Below are 17,210 nucleotides of genomic sequence, written 5' to 3' on the forward strand. Positions count from 1 at the left end.
AGGCGGCGGGTTGAAACCGGGCCCCAGTCAAACACAGCAGAAGAAGGAAAATATTTAATAAATAAATAGATAAATAGATAGGCTGGCGTGGCGTGGGGGGTGGTGCATAGCACAGTGGTTAAGGCACCAACCACATCCACCGAGGAGGCTGGCGGATTCCAGCCCTGTCTGACAAGCTACACAACAATGACAACTGCAACAAAGCAAAAATACCCTGGCGCTGTGGTGGGCTCATGCAGTCCCAGGTATTTGGGAGGCTGAGGCCAGACAATCGTTCACGCCAAGAGTTGGAGGTTCTTGAGAGCTGTGACACCACACCAAGGCAATCTACGGAGGGTGACTCAGTGAAGGTCTGCCTCACCAAAAAAAAAAAAAAAAAAAAAAAATCAAATGAATTCAATTTTGAATTCAAAAATTCAAAAAATAAATTAATAAATGTTAAAATTGATCTAATATAGAAGTAAATAGACACGTAGCACACTTCCTGGAACAGAAACTCTTCCTCTCCCCGAATCCCCGCTTTCCAATCCAGAAATAAACTTCAGTAATGAATTAAGTGTTTTTTTTTTTTTTTTTGTAGATACCGAGTGTCACTTTAAACCCTTCGGGTAGAGTGCCATGGCATCACACAGCTCACAGCAACTTCCAACTCCTGGGCTTAAGCGATTCTCTTGCCTCAGCCTCCCGAGTAGCTGGGACGAAAGTAGCCCGCCACCATGCCCAGCTATTTTTTGGTTGCATTTCAGCCGGGGCCGGGTTTGAACGCGCCACCCTCGGTCTGTGGGGCTGGAGCTTTACCGACTGAGCCACAGGCGCCGCCCCTCAGTTAAGTTTTCGACCTTTATTTCTGATCTGTTCCGTTTTACAGAAGAGCTAAGCAGCCAAGCACAGAGGCGCTGACCTGACCTGACCTGACCTGACCTGACCGGAGCCGAGGTTGAAGGGAAGAACTCCTAGGATCTGTCCCCGCCCTTCTCAGCACCGCCTCCCCACTGGGCTTTGAGAGGACCGATCTGTCGCCCGGAACAGCTCCATACACACCCAAAGAAGTTATGGGGTTGGGGGCGGTTGATCTCCACTCTGATGCTAGCATTCTGGGAGGCCGAGGCCGGTGGAGACAGGAGACGACCGCCCCACACCCCAGCATAGTCCCACCTGTTCGGGAGTCTGAAGCAAAAGCATCCCTGGAGCTCAAGAATTCGAGTGTGCTGTGACTTGTGAATGGCGCCACACCGCTCTTCCAGTGAAGGTGGACTGAGGGTGTATGGCCAAAAAATATATAAATAAATAAATATATAATCCCACACACGTATACTGTCCTAGCTGGTTGTGTAGACCTGAATGAAGAAGAGTTTTTTTTTTTTTTTTTTTTTTTGATATGAATGACACACCCCCTAGGCCCACACACTGCCGAGTTCGCTCTTTAGCTCTAGTAGTTACACAGGAGGCAAGCAGTGCGTATTGTCAGAAGAACCGTTTCAGAATAAAGGGAGAGTGAGAATGAAGGGGGAGAGAGACGGAGAGGGGGGAGAAAGGGAGGGAGAGAGGAAGAGAGATAGAGAGAGGGAGAGAGAGAGAAAAGGAACACGAAAGAAGGAACACGGGGTTTGGAGGAGCGAGGCGAGTCTCAGAGCCTCAGGGGAACCAGAACTTATACAAGGGCGCCACCTGCTGGACTGACTAGGCCAAAACACGCAGAAGAGACATCTGGTCGACCAACAGGCGCTAAGGTGACAGGATCCCCGGTCTAAGGTCTGCCACGGACGTCTGGTCATCCGCGGGGCACCGTGCACACCCAAGTTTCCTAACACCCACATGTGCTCTACGTGGGTGTCATGCATGCCTGCCTGCCTGGCACGAGAACCCGGCGTGCTCACTCTTAGCTAGCTCCCGGGTTTCATATGCAGGTGCGGGGGCCAGGGGAGGGGGGATGTTACGAGGGAAGGAGAGAAAGAAAGGGGAGAGGGAGTGGAGGACGGAGGGATGTGTGTGGCAGCATCTCCTTTAGTAGTTCATAGGCGTCATGATCGTGTGTTCCAGCACAAGTGTGAGATGTGCAATGAGAGAAACAAGGGATAAAAGAAGGAAAAAGAAACCCCGAAAGTGGTGCCTTGGGACACGCAGTCAGAACAAGTCAGCAACCTGCAGACACGGAGGACCGGCCCTCTCCGCAGCCAATTGGAGGCCGCCAACAAGAGGTCAAGAGCTGGGGCCTCAGCGGGGGTTTTTCTCAGCTCAGAAACGCCTGTGCCTGTGCGTGGGCGCAGCCCCTGGCTCAAGGATTAGGGCGCCGGCCCCGTATTATACCGTGGGTGTTGGTTCAAGCCCGGACTCCGCCAGAACTGGAAAGCAAAGAAACGAACCCATTTTCGGGAGCTCAACTCAGTGAGTTGAAGCGATCCGCCCACCTAGACCCCCCAAAGTGCTTCGATTACAGGCCTGAGCCACCTCACGTCGCCCAACCTAATTCGATTTAGTTAAATATCCTTCTCCCACACCTGGTTTCACTGTATCTGGAGAGCTGTATGTGTGGGGGGAAGCTATTGTTAAGTATAGAAAATAACGGGGGCGGGGCCTGTGGCTCAGTGAGCAAGGCGCCGGCCCCATATACGGAGGGTGGTGTGTTCAACCCCAGGCCAGGCCGAACTGCAACAAAAGAGCCGGGCGTTCTGGCGGCCGCCTGTAATCCAAGCTACTCGGGAGACCGAGGCAGGATTATCGCCTAAGCCCAGGAGATGGAGGTTGCTGTGAGCTGTGTGACGCCACGGCACTCTACCCAGGGCAATAAAGGGAAACTCTGTCTCTACAAAAAGGAAAAGGAATACAAGTTAACGGGTGGCGCCTGTGGGTGAAAGGAGTAGGGTGCCGGCCCCATATACAGAGGAGGTGGGTGGCGAGAAAAACTGCCCCCTCCTCAAAACCATTTCGTTGAAAGAGTTCGCCTGCGGGCACCCCCGCCCTCCGCCCGCATATTGCGGAGGTGGCGGGTTCAAACCAAGCCCCGACAAAATACTGGAAAGAAAAAAAACAAGAAAGAACGAAGGAAGGAAGGGAGGGATGGAGGGAAGGAGAAAGGTTGGGACGGAACGATGGAAGGAAGGAAGGAAGGAAGGAAAATGAAAGAGTAAAAGTGGTTCAGTGCCTGTTCCTCAGAGGCTTAGGGCACCGGACCCAAGTTCCAGAGGTGGCGGGTTGAAACCGTGCCCCAGTCAAACACAGCAGAAGAAGGAAAATATTTAATAAATAAATAGATAAATAAATAGGCTGGCGTGGCGTGGGGGAGTGGTGCATAGCACAGTGGTTAAGGCACCAACCACATCCACCGAGAAGGCTGGCGGATTCCAGCCCTGTCTGACAAGCTACACAACAATGACAACTGCAACAAAGCAAAAATACCCTGGCGCTGTGGTGGGCTCATGCAGTCCCAGGTACTTGGGAGGCTGAGGCCAGACAATCGTTCACGCCCAAGAGTTGGAGGTTCTTGAGAGCTGTGACACCACACCAAGGCAATCTACGGAGGGTGACTCAGTGAAGGTCTGCCTCAGCAAAACAAAAAAAAAAAAAAAAAAAAAAATTCAAATGAATTCAATTTTGAATTCAAAAATTCAAAAAATAAATTAATAAATGTTAAAATTGATCTAATATAGAAGTAAATAGACACGTAGCACACTTCCTGGAACAGAAACTCTTCCTCTCCCCGAACCCCCGCTTTCCAATCCAGAAAAAAACTTCACTAATGAATTAAGAGTTTTTTTTTTTTTTTTTTGTAGAGACCGAGTGTCACTTTAAACCCTTCGGGTAGAGTGCCATGGCATCACACAGCTCACAGCAACTTCCAACTCCTGGGCTTAAGCGATTCTCTTGCCTCAGCCTCCCGAGTAGCTGGGACGAAAGTAGCCCGCCACCATGCCCAGCTATTTTTTGGTTGCATTTCAGCCGGGGCCGGGTTTGAACGCGCCACCCTCGGTCTGTGGGGCTGGAGCTTTACCGACTGAGCCACAGGCGCCGCCCCTCAGTTAAGTTTTCGACCTTTATTTCTGATCTGTTCCGTTTTACAGAAGAGCTAAGCAGCCAAGCACAGAGGCGCTGACCTGACCTGACCTGACCTGACCTGACCGGAGCCGAGGTTGAAGGGAAGAACTCCTAGGATCTGTCCCCGCCCTTCTCAGCACCGCCTCCCCACCGGGCTTTGAGAGGACCGATCTGTCGCCGGGAACAGCTCCATACACACCCAAAGAAGTTATGGGGTTGGGGGCGGTTGATCTCCACTCTGATGCTAGCATTCTGGGAGGCCGAGGCCGGTGGAGACAGGAGATGACCGCCCCACACCCCAGCATAGTCCCACCTGTTCGGGAGTCTGAAGCAAAAGCATCCCTGGAGCTCAAGAATTCGAGTGTGCTGTGACTTGTGAATGGCGCCACACCGCTCTTCCCAGTGAAGGTGGACTGAGGGTGTATGGCCAAAAAATATATAAATAAATAAATATATAATCCCACACACGTATACTGTCCTAGCTGGTTGTGTAGACCTGAATGAAGAAGAGTTTTTTTGTTTTTTTTTTTTTTTTTTGATATGAATGACACACCCCCTAGTCCCACACACTGCCGAGTTCGCTCTTTAGCTCTAGTAGTTACGCAGGAGGCAAGCAGTGCGTATTGTCAGAAGAACCGTTTCAGAATAAAGGGAGAGTGAGAATGAAGGGGGAGAGAGACGGAGAGGGGGGAGAAAGGGAGGGAGAGAGGGAGAGAGATAGAGAGAGGGAGAGAGAGAGAAAAGGAACACGAAAGAAGGAACACGGGGTTTGGAGGAGCGAGGCGAGTCTCAGAGCCTCAGGGGAACCAGAACTTATACAAGGCCGCCACCTGCTGGACTGACTAGGCCAAAACACGCAGAAGAGACATCTGGTAGACCAACAGGCGCTAAGGTGACAGGATCCCCGGTCTAAGGTCTGCCACGGACGTCTGGTCATCCGCGGGGCACCGTGCACACCCAAGTTTCCTAACACCCACATGTGCTCTACGTGGGTGTCATGCATGCCTGCCTGCCTGGCACGAGAACCCGGCGTGCTCACTCTTAGCTAGCTCCCGGGTTTCATATGCAGGTGCGGGGGCCAGGGGAGGGGGGATGTTACGAGGGAAGGAGAGAAAGAAAGGGGAGAGGGAGTGGAGGACGGAGGGATGTGTGTGGCAGCATCTCCTTTAGTAGTTCATAGGCGTCATGATCATGTGTTCCAGCACAAGTGTGAGATGTGCAATGAGAGAAACAAGGGATAAAAGAAGGAAAAAGAAACCCCGAAAGTGGTGCCTTGGGACACGCAGTCAGAACAAGTCAGCAACCTGCAGACACGGAGGACCGGCCCTCTCCGCAGCCAATTGGAGGCCGCCAACAAGAGGTCAAGAGCTGGGGCCTCAGCGGGGGTTTTTCTCAGCTCAGAAACGCCTGTGCCTGTGCGTGGGCGCAGCCCCTGGCTCAAGGATTAGGGCGCCGGCCCCGTATTATACCGTGGGTGTTGGTTCAAGCCCGGACTCCGCCAGAACTGGAAAGCAAAGAAACGAACCCATTTTCGGGAGCTCAACTCAGTGAGTTGAAGCGATCCGCCCACCTAGACCCCCCAAAGTGCTTCGATTACAGGCCTGAGCCACCTCACGTCGCCCAACCTAATTCGATTTAGTTAAATATCCTTCTCCCACACCTGGTTTCACTGTATCTGGAGAGCTGTATGTGTGGGGGGAAGCTATTGTTAAGTATAGAAAATAACGGGGGCGGGGCCTGTGGCTCAGTGAGCAAGGCGCCGGCCCCATATACGGAGGGTGGTGTGTTCAACCCCAGGCCAGGCCGAACTGCAACAAAAGAGCCGGGCGTTCTGGCGGCCGCCTGTAATCCAAGCTACTCGGGAGACCGAGGCAGGATTATCGCCTAAACCCAGGAGATGGAGGTTGCTGTGAGCTGTGTGACGCCACGGCACTCTACCCAGGGCAATAAAGGGAAACTCTGTCTCTACAAAAAGGAAAAGGAATACAAGTTAACGGGTGGTGTCTGTGGGTGAAAGGAGTAGGGTGCCGGCCCCATATACAGAGGAGGTGGGTGGCGAGACAAACTGCCCCCTCCTCAAAACCATTTCGTTGAAAGAGTTCGCCTGCGGGCACCCCCGCCCTCCGCCCGCATATTGCGGAGGTGGCGGGTTCAAACCAAGCCCCGACAAAAAACTGGAAAGAAAAAAAACAAGAAAGAACGAAGGAAGGGAGGGAGGGATGGAGGGAAGGAGAAAGGTTGGGACGGAACGATGGAAGGAAGGAAGGAAGGAAGGAAGGAAAATGAAAGAGTAAAAGTGGTTCAGTGCCTGTTCCTCAGAGGAGTAGGGCACCGGCCCCAATTTCCAGAGGCGGCGGGTTGAAACCGGGCCCCAGTCAAACACAGCAGAAGAAGGAAAATATTTAATAAATAAATAGATAAATAGATAGGCTGGCGTGGCGTGGGGGGTGGTGCATAGCACAGTGGTTAAGGCACCAACCACATCCACCGAGGAGGCTGGCGGATTCCAGCCCTGTCTGACAAGCTACACAACAATGACAACTGCAACAAAGCAAAAATACCCTGGCGCTGTGGTGGGCTCATGCAGTCCCAGGTATTTGGGAGGCTGAGGCCAGACAATCGTTCACGCCCAAGAGTTGGAGGTTCTTGAGAGCTGTGACACCACACCAAGGCAATCTACGGAGGGTGACTCAGTGAAGGTCTGCCTCACCAAAAAAAAAAAAAAAAAAAAAAAAATCAAATGAATTCAATTTTGAATTCAAAAATTCAAAAAATAAATTAATAAATGTTAAAATTGATCTAATATAGAAGTAAATAGACACGTAGCACACTTCCTGGAACAGAAACTCTTCCTCTCCCCGAATCCCCGCTTTCCAATCCAGAAATAAACTTCAGTAATGAATTAAGTGTTTTTTTTTTTTTTTTGTAGATACCGAGTGTCACTTTAAACCCTTCGGGTAGAGTGCCATGGCATCACACAGCTCACAGCAACTTCCAACTCCTGGGCTTAAGCGATTCTCTTGCCTCAGCCTCCCGAGTAGCTGGGACGAAAGTAGCCCGCCACCATGCCCAGCTATTTTTTGGTTGCATTTCAGCCGGGGCCGGGTTTGAACGCGCCACCCTCGGTCTGTGGGGCTGGAGCTTTACCGACTGAGCCACAGGCGCCGCCCCTCAGTTAAGTTTTCGACCTTTATTTCTGATCTGTTCCGTTTTACAGAAGAGCTAAGCAGCCAAGCACAGAGGCGCTGACCTGACCTGACCTGACCTGACCTGACCGGAGCCGAGGTTGAAGGGAAGAACTCCTAGGATCTGTCCCCGCCCTTCTCAGCACCGCCTCCCCACTGGGCTTTGAGAGGACCGATCTGTCGCCCGGAACAGCTCCATACACACCCAAAGAAGTTATGGGGTTGGGGGCGGTTGATCTCCACTCTGATGCTAGCATTCTGGGAGGCCGAGGCCGGTGGAGACAGGAGACGACCGCCCCACACCCCAGCATAGTCCCACCTGTTCGGGAGTCTGAAGCAAAAGCATCCCTGGAGCTCAAGAATTCGAGTGTGCTGTGACTTGTGAATGGCGCCACACCGCTCTTCCCAGTGAAGGTGGACTGAGGGTGTATGGCCAAAAAATATATAAATAAATAAATATATAATCCCACACACGTATACTGTCCTAGCTGGTTGTGTAGACCTGAATGAAGAAGAGTTTTTTTTTTTTTTTTTTTTTTGATATGAATGACACACCCCCTAGGCCCACACACTGCCGAGTTCGCTCTTTAGCTCTAGTAGTTACACAGGAGGCAAGCAGTGCGTATTGTCAGAAGAACCGTTTCAGAATAAAGGGAGAGTGAGAATGAAGGGGGAGAGAGACGGAGAGGGGGGAGAAAGGGAGGGAGAGAGGAAGAGAGATAGAGAGAGGGAGAGAGAGAGAAAAGGAACACGAAAGAAGGAACACGGGGTTTGGAGGAGCGAGGCGAGTCTCAGAGCCTCAGGGGAACCAGAACTTATACAAGGGCGCCACCTGCTGGACTGACTAGGCCAAAACACGCAGAAGAGACATCTGGTCGACCAACAGGCGCTAAGGTGACAGGATCCCCGGTCTAAGGTCTGCCACGGACGTCTGGTCATCCGCGGGGCACCGTGCACACCCAAGTTTCCTAACACCCACATGTGCTCTACGTGGGTGTCATGCATGCCTGCCTGCCTGGCACGAGAACCCGGCGTGCTCACTCTTAGCTAGCTCCCGGGTTTCATATGCAGGTGCGGGGGCCAGGGGAGGGGGGATGTTACGAGGGAAGGAGAGAAAGAAAGGGGAGAGGGAGTGGAGGACGGAGGGATGTGTGTGGCAGCATCTCCTTTAGTAGTTCATAGGCGTCATGATCGTGTGTTCCAGCACAAGTGTGAGATGTGCAATGAGAGAAACAAGGGATAAAAGAAGGAAAAAGAAACCCCGAAAGTGGTGCCTTGGGACACGCAGTCAGAACAAGTCAGCAACCTGCAGACACGGAGGACCGGCCCTCTCCGCAGCCAATTGGAGGCCGCCAACAAGAGGTCAAGAGCTGGGGCCTCAGCGGGGGTTTTTCTCAGCTCAGAAACGCCTGTGCCTGTGCGTGGGCGCAGCCCCTGGCTCAAGGATTAGGGCGCCGGCCCCGTATTATACCGTGGGTGTTGGTTCAAGCCCGGACTCCGCCAGAACTGGAAAGCAAAGAAACGAACCCATTTTCGGGAGCTCAACTCAGTGAGTTGAAGCGATCCGCCCACCTAGACCCCCCAAAGTGCTTCGATTACAGGCCTGAGCCACCTCACGTCGCCCAACCTAATTCGATTTAGTTAAATATCCTTCTCCCACACCTGGTTTCACTGTATCTGGAGAGCTGTATGTGTGGGGGGAAGCTATTGTTAAGTATAGAAAATAACGGGGGCGGGGCCTGTGGCTCAGTGAGCAAGGCGCCGGCCCCATATACGGAGGGTGGTGTGTTCAACCCCAGGCCAGGCCGAACTGCAACAAAAGAGCCGGGCGTTCTGGCGGCCGCCTGTAATCCAAGCTACTCGGGAGACCGAGGCAGGATTATCGCCTAAACCCAGGAGATGGAGGTTGCTGTGAGCTGTGTGACGCCACGGCACTCTACCCAGGGCAATAAAGGGAAACTCTGTCTCTACAAAAAGGAAAAGGAATACAAGTTAACGGGTGGTGTCTGTGGGTGAAAGGAGTAGGGTGCCGGCCCCATATACAGAGGAGGTGGGTGGCGAGACAAACTGCCCCCTCCTCAAAACCATTTCGTTGAAAGAGTTCGCCTGCGGGCACCCCCGCCCTCCGCCCGCATATTGCGGAGGTGGCGGGTTCAAACCAAGCCCCGACAAAAAACTGGAAAGAAAAAAAACAAGAAAGAACGAAGGAAGGGAGGGAGGGATGGAGGGAAGGAGAAAGGTTGGGACGGAACGATGGAAGGAAGGAAGGAAGGAAGGAAGGAAAATGAAAGAGTAAAAGTGGTTCAGTGCCTGTTCCTCAGAGGAGTAGGGCACCGGCCCCAATTTCCAGAGGCGGCGGGTTGAAACCGGGCCCCAGTCAAACACAGCAGAAGAAGGAAAATATTTAATAAATAAATAGATAAATAGATAGGCTGGCGTGGCGTGGGGGGTGGTGCATAGCACAGTGGTTAAGGCACCAACCACATCCACCGAGGAGGCTGGCGGATTCCAGCCCTGTCTGACAAGCTACACAACAATGACAACTGCAACAAAGCAAAAATACCCTGGCGCTGTGGTGGGCTCATGCAGTCCCAGGTATTTGGGAGGCTGAGGCCAGACAATCGTTCACGCCCAAGAGTTGGAGGTTCTTGAGAGCTGTGACACCACACCAAGGCAATCTACGGAGGGTGACTCAGTGAAGGTCTGCCTCACCAAAAAAAAAAAAAAAAAAAAAAAAATCAAATGAATTCAATTTTGAATTCAAAAATTCAAAAAATAAATTAATAAATGTTAAAATTGATCTAATATAGAAGTAAATAGACACGTAGCACACTTCCTGGAACAGAAACTCTTCCTCTCCCCGAATCCCCGCTTTCCAATCCAGAAATAAACTTCAGTAATGAATTAAGTGTTTTTTTTTTTTTTTTGTAGATACCGAGTGTCACTTTAAACCCTTCGGGTAGAGTGCCATGGCATCACACAGCTCACAGCAACTTCCAACTCCTGGGCTTAAGCGATTCTCTTGCCTCAGCCTCCCGAGTAGCTGGGACGAAAGTAGCCCGCCACCATGCCCAGCTATTTTTTGGTTGCATTTCAGCCGGGGCCGGGTTTGAACGCGCCACCCTCGGTCTGTGGGGCTGGAGCTTTACCGACTGAGCCACAGGCGCCGCCCCTCAGTTAAGTTTTCGACCTTTATTTCTGATCTGTTCCGTTTTACAGAAGAGCTAAGCAGCCAAGCACAGAGGCGCTGACCTGACCTGACCTGACCTGACCTGACCGGAGCCGAGGTTGAAGGGAAGAACTCCTAGGATCTGTCCCCGCCCTTCTCAGCACCGCCTCCCCACTGGGCTTTGAGAGGACCGATCTGTCGCCCGGAACAGCTCCATACACACCCAAAGAAGTTATGGGGTTGGGGGCGGTTGATCTCCACTCTGATGCTAGCATTCTGGGAGGCCGAGGCCGGTGGAGACAGGAGACGACCGCCCCACACCCCAGCATAGTCCCACCTGTTCGGGAGTCTGAAGCAAAAGCATCCCTGGAGCTCAAGAATTCGAGTGTGCTGTGACTTGTGAATGGCGCCACACCGCTCTTCCCAGTGAAGGTGGACTGAGGGTGTATGGCCAAAAAATATATAAATAAATAAATATATAATCCCACACACGTATACTGTCCTAGCTGGTTGTGTAGACCTGAATGAAGAAGAGTTTTTTTTTTTTTTTTTTTTTTGATATGAATGACACACCCCCTAGGCCCACACACTGCCGAGTTCGCTCTTTAGCTCTAGTAGTTACACAGGAGGCAAGCAGTGCGTATTGTCAGAAGAACCGTTTCAGAATAAAGGGAGAGTGAGAATGAAGGGGGAGAGAGACGGAGAGGGGGGAGAAAGGGAGGGAGAGAGGAAGAGAGATAGAGAGAGGGAGAGAGAGAGAAAAGGAACACGAAAGAAGGAACACGGGGTTTGGAGGAGCGAGGCGAGTCTCAGAGCCTCAGGGGAACCAGAACTTATACAAGGGCGCCACCTGCTGGACTGACTAGGCCAAAACACGCAGAAGAGACATCTGGTCGACCAACAGGCGCTAAGGTGACAGGATCCCCGGTCTAAGGTCTGCCACGGACGTCTGGTCATCCGCGGGGCACCGTGCACACCCAAGTTTCCTAACACCCACATGTGCTCTACGTGGGTGTCATGCATGCCTGCCTGCCTGGCACGAGAACCCGGCGTGCTCACTCTTAGCTAGCTCCCGGGTTTCATATGCAGGTGCGGGGGCCAGGGGAGGGGGGATGTTACGAGGGAAGGAGAGAAAGAAAGGGGAGAGGGAGTGGAGGACGGAGGGATGTGTGTGGCAGCATCTCCTTTAGTAGTTCATAGGCGTCATGATCGTGTGTTCCAGCACAAGTGTGAGATGTGCAATGAGAGAAACAAGGGATAAAAGAAGGAAAAAGAAACCCCGAAAGTGGTGCCTTGGGACACGCAGTCAGAACAAGTCAGCAACCTGCAGACACGGAGGACCGGCCCTCTCCGCAGCCAATTGGAGGCCGCCAACAAGAGGTCAAGAGCTGGGGCCTCAGCGGGGGTTTTTCTCAGCTCAGAAACGCCTGTGCCTGTGCGTGGGCGCAGCCCCTGGCTCAAGGATTAGGGCGCCGGCCCCGTATTATACCGTGGGTGTTGGTTCAAGCCCGGACTCCGCCAGAACTGGAAAGCAAAGAAACGAACCCATTTTCGGGAGCTCAACTCAGTGAGTTGAAGCGATCCGCCCACCTAGACCCCCCAAAGTGCTTCGATTACAGGCCTGAGCCACCTCACGTCGCCCAACCTAATTCGATTTAGTTAAATATCCTTCTCCCACACCTGGTTTCACTGTATCTGGAGAGCTGTATGTGTGGGGGGAAGCTATTGTTAAGTATAGAAAATAACGGGGGCGGGGCCTGTGGCTCAGTGAGCAAGGCGCCGGCCCCATATACGGAGGGTGGTGTGTTCAACCCCAGGCCAGGCCGAACTGCAACAAAAGAGCCGGGCGTTCTGGCGGCCGCCTGTAATCCAAGCTACTCGGGAGACCGAGGCAGGATTATCGCCTAAGCCCAGGAGATGGAGGTTGCTGTGAGCTGTGTGACGCCACGGCACTCTACCCAGGGCAATAAAGGGAAACTCTGTCTCTACAAAAAGGAAAAGGAATACAAGTTAACGGGTGGCGCCTGTGGGTGAAAGGAGTAGGGTGCCGGCCCCATATACAGAGGAGGTGGGTGGCGAGAAAAACTGCCCCCTCCTCAAAACCATTTCGTTGAAAGAGTTCGCCTGCGGGCACCCCCGCCCTCCGCCCGCATATTGCGGAGGTGGCGGGTTCAAACCAAGCCCCGACAAAATACTGGAAAGAAAAAAAACAAGAAAGAACGAAGGAAGGAAGGGAGGGATGGAGGGAAGGAGAAAGGTTGGGACGGAACGATGGAAGGAAGGAAGGAAGGAAGGAAAATGAAAGAGTAAAAGTGGTTCAGTGCCTGTTCCTCAGAGGCTTAGGGCACCGGACCCAAGTTCCAGAGGTGGCGGGTTGAAACCGTGCCCCAGTCAAACACAGCAGAAGAAGGAAAATATTTAATAAATAAATAGATAAATAAATAGGCTGGCGTGGCGTGGGGGAGTGGTGCATAGCACAGTGGTTAAGGCACCAACCACATCCACCGAGAAGGCTGGCGGATTCCAGCCCTGTCTGACAAGCTACACAACAATGACAACTGCAACAAAGCAAAAATACCCTGGCGCTGTGGTGGGCTCATGCAGTCCCAGGTACTTGGGAGGCTGAGGCCAGACAATCGTTCACGCCCAAGAGTTGGAGGTTCTTGAGAGCTGTGACACCACACCAAGGCAATCTACGGAGGGTGACTCAGTGAAGGTCTGCCTCAGCAAAACAAAAAAAAAAAAAAAAAAAAAAATTCAAATGAATTCAATTTTGAATTCAAAAATTCAAAAAATAAATTAATAAATGTTAAAATTGATCTAATATAGAAGTAAATAGACACGTAGCACACTTCCTGGAACAGAAACTCTTCCTCTCCCCGAACCCCCGCTTTCCAATCCAGAAAAAAACTTCACTAATGAATTAAGAGTTTTTTTTTTTTTTTTTTGTAGAGACCGAGTGTCACTTTAAACCCTTCGGGTAGAGTGCCATGGCATCACACAGCTCACAGCAACTTCCAACTCCTGGGCTTAAGCGATTCTCTTGCCTCAGCCTCCCGAGTAGCTGGGACGAAAGTAGCCCGCCACCATGCCCAGCTATTTTTTGGTTGCATTTCAGCCGGGGCCGGGTTTGAACGCGCCACCCTCGGTCTGTGGGGCTGGAGCTTTACCGACTGAGCCACAGGCGCCGCCCCTCAGTTAAGTTTTCGACCTTTATTTCTGATCTGTTCCGTTTTACAGAAGAGCTAAGCAGCCAAGCACAGAGGCGCTGACCTGACCTGACCTGACCTGACCTGACCGGAGCCGAGGTTGAAGGGAAGAACTCCTAGGATCTGTCCCCGCCCTTCTCAGCACCGCCTCCCCACCGGGCTTTGAGAGGACCGATCTGTCGCCGGGAACAGCTCCATACACACCCAAAGAAGTTATGGGGTTGGGGGCGGTTGATCTCCACTCTGATGCTAGCATTCTGGGAGGCCGAGGCCGGTGGAGACAGGAGATGACCGCCCCACACCCCAGCATAGTCCCACCTGTTCGGGAGTCTGAAGCAAAAGCATCCCTGGAGCTCAAGAATTCGAGTGTGCTGTGACTTGTGAATGGCGCCACACCGCTCTTCCCAGTGAAGGTGGACTGAGGGTGTATGGCCAAAAAATATATAAATAAATAAATATATAATCCCACACACGTATACTGTCCTAGCTGGTTGTGTAGACCTGAATGAAGAAGAGTTTTTTTGTTTTTTTTTTTTTTTTTGATATGAATGACACACCCCCTAGTCCCACACACTGCCGAGTTCGCTCTTTAGCTCTAGTAGTTACGCAGGAGGCAAGCAGTGCGTATTGTCAGAAGAACCGTTTCAGAATAAAGGGAGAGTGAGAATGAAGGGGGAGAGAGACGGAGAGGGGGGAGAAAGGGAGGGAGAGAGGGAGAGAGATAGAGAGAGGGAGAGAGAGAGAAAAGGAACACGAAAGAAGGAACACGGGGTTTGGAGGAGCGAGGCGAGTCTCAGAGCCTCAGGGGAACCAGAACTTATACAAGGCCGCCACCTGCTGGACTGACTAGGCCAAAACACGCAGAAGAGACATCTGGTAGACCAACAGGCGCTAAGGTGACAGGATCCCCGGTCTAAGGTCTGCCACGGACGTCTGGTCATCCGCGGGGCACCGTGCACACCCAAGTTTCCTAACACCCACATGTGCTCTACGTGGGTGTCATGCATGCCTGCCTGCCTGGCACGAGAACCCGGCGTGCTCACTCTTAGCTAGCTCCCGGGTTTCATATGCAGGTGCGGGGGCCAGGGGAGGGGGGATGTTACGAGGGAAGGAGAGAAAGAAAGGGGAGAGGGAGTGGAGGACGGAGGGATGTGTGTGGCAGCATCTCCTTTAGTAGTTCATAGGCGTCATGATCATGTGTTCCAGCACAAGTGTGAGATGTGCAATGAGAGAAACAAGGGATAAAAGAAGGAAAAAGAAACCCCGAAAGTGGTGCCTTGGGACACGCAGTCAGAACAAGTCAGCAACCTGCAGACACGGAGGACCGGCCCTCTCCGCAGCCAATTGGAGGCCGCCAACAAGAGGTCAAGAGCTGGGGCCTCAGCGGGGGTTTTTCTCAGCTCAGAAACGCCTGTGCCTGTGCGTGGGCGCAGCCCCTGGCTCAAGGATTAGGGCGCCGGCCCCGTATTATACCGTGGGTGTTGGTTCAAGCCCGGACTCCGCCAGAACTGGAAAGCAAAGAAACGAACCCATTTTCGGGAGCTCAACTCAGTGAGTTGAAGCGATCCGCCCACCTAGACCCCCCAAAGTGCTTCGATTACAGGCCTGAGCCACCTCACGTCGCCCAACCTAATTCGATTTAGTTAAATATCCTTCTCCCACACCTGGTTTCACTGTATCTGGAGAGCTGTATGTGTGGGGGGAAGCTATTGTTAAGTATAGAAAATAACGGGGGCGGGGCCTGTGGCTCAGTGAGCAAGGCGCCGGCCCCATATACGGAGGGTGGTGTGTTCAACCCCAGGCCAGGCCGAACTGCAACAAAAGAGCCGGGCGTTCTGGCGGCCGCCTGTAATCCAAGCTACTCGGGAGACCGAGGCAGGATTATCGCCTAAACCCAGGAGATGGAGGTTGCTGTGAGCTGTGTGACGCCACGGCACTCTACCCAGGGCAATAAAGGGAAACTCTGTCTCTACAAAAAGGAAAAGGAATACAAGTTAACGGGTGGTGTCTGTGGGTGAAAGGAGTAGGGTGCCGGCCCCATATACAGAGGAGGTGGGTGGCGAGACAAACTGCCCCCTCCTCAAAACCATTTCGTTGAAAGAGTTCGCCTGCGGGCACCCCCGCCCTCCGCCCGCATATTGCGGAGGTGGCGGGTTCAAACCAAGCCCCGACAAAAAACTGGAAAGAAAAAAAACAAGAAAGAACGAAGGAAGGGAGGGAGGGATGGAGGGAAGGAGAAAGGTTGGGACGGAACGATGGAAGGAAGGAAGGAAGGAAGGAAGGAAAATGAAAGAGTAAAAGTGGTTCAGTGCCTGTTCCTCAGAGGAGTAGGGCACCGGCCCCAATTTCCAGAGGCGGCGGGTTGAAACCGGGCCCCAGTCAAACACAGCAGAAGAAGGAAAATATTTAATAAATAAATAGATAAATAGATAGGCTGGCGTGGCGTGGGGGGTGGTGCATAGCACAGTGGTTAAGGCACCAACCACATCCACCGAGGAGGCTGGCGGATTCCAGCCCTGTCTGACAAGCTACACAACAATGACAACTGCAACAAAGCAAAAATACCCTGGCGCTGTGGTGGGCTCATGCAGTCCCAGGTATTTGGGAGGCTGAGGCCAGACAATCGTTCACGCCCAAGAGTTGGAGGTTCTTGAGAGCTGTGACACCACACCAAGGCAATCTACGGAGGGTGACTCAGTGAAGGTCTGCCTCACCAAAAAAAAAAAAAAAAAAAAAAAATCAAATGAATTCAATTTTGAATTCAAAAATTCAAAAAATAAATTAATAAATGTTAAAATTGATCTAATATAGAAGTAAATAGACACGTAGCACACTTCCTGGAACAGAAACTCTTCCTCTCCCCGAATCCCCGCTTTCCAATCCAGAAATAAACTTCAGTAATGAATTAAGTGTTTTTTTTTTTTTTTTGTAGATACCGAGTGTCACTTTAAACCCTTCGGGTAGAGTGCCATGGCATCACACAGCTCACAGCAACTTCCAACTCCTGGGCTTAAGCGATTCTCTTGCCTCAGCCTCCCGAGTAGCTGGGACGAAAGTAGCCCGCCACCATGCCCAGCTATTTTTTGGTTGCATTTCAGCCGGGGCCGGGTTTGAACGCGCCACCCTCGGTCTGTGGGGCTGGAGCTTTACCGACTGAGCCACAGGCGCCGCCCCTCAGTTAAGTTTTCGACCTTTATTTCTGATCTGTTCCGTTTTACAGAAGAGCTAAGCAGCCAAGCACAGAGGCGCTGACCTGACCTGACCTGACCTGACCTGACCGGAGCCGAGGTTGAAGGGAAGAACTCCTAGGATCTGTCCCCGCCCTTCTCAGCACCGCCTCCCCACTGGGCTTTGAGAGGACCGATCTGTCGCCCGGAACAGCTCCATACACACCCAAAGAAGTTATGGGGTTGGGGGCGGTTGATCTCCACTCTGATGCTAGCATTCTGGGAGGCCGAGGCCGGTGGAGACAGGAGACGACCGCCCCACACCCCAGCATAGTCCCACCTGTTCGGGAGTCTGAAGCAAAAGCATCCCTGGAGCTCAAGAATTCGAGTGTGCTGTGACTTGTGAATGGCGCCACACCGCTCTTCCCAGTGAAGGTGGACTGAGGGT

Source organism: Nycticebus coucang, unplaced genomic scaffold, assembly GCF_027406575.1.
Source record: "Nycticebus coucang isolate mNycCou1 unplaced genomic scaffold, mNycCou1.pri scaffold_88, whole genome shotgun sequence".
Taxonomy (NCBI): Eukaryota; Metazoa; Chordata; class Mammalia; order Primates; family Lorisidae; genus Nycticebus; species Nycticebus coucang.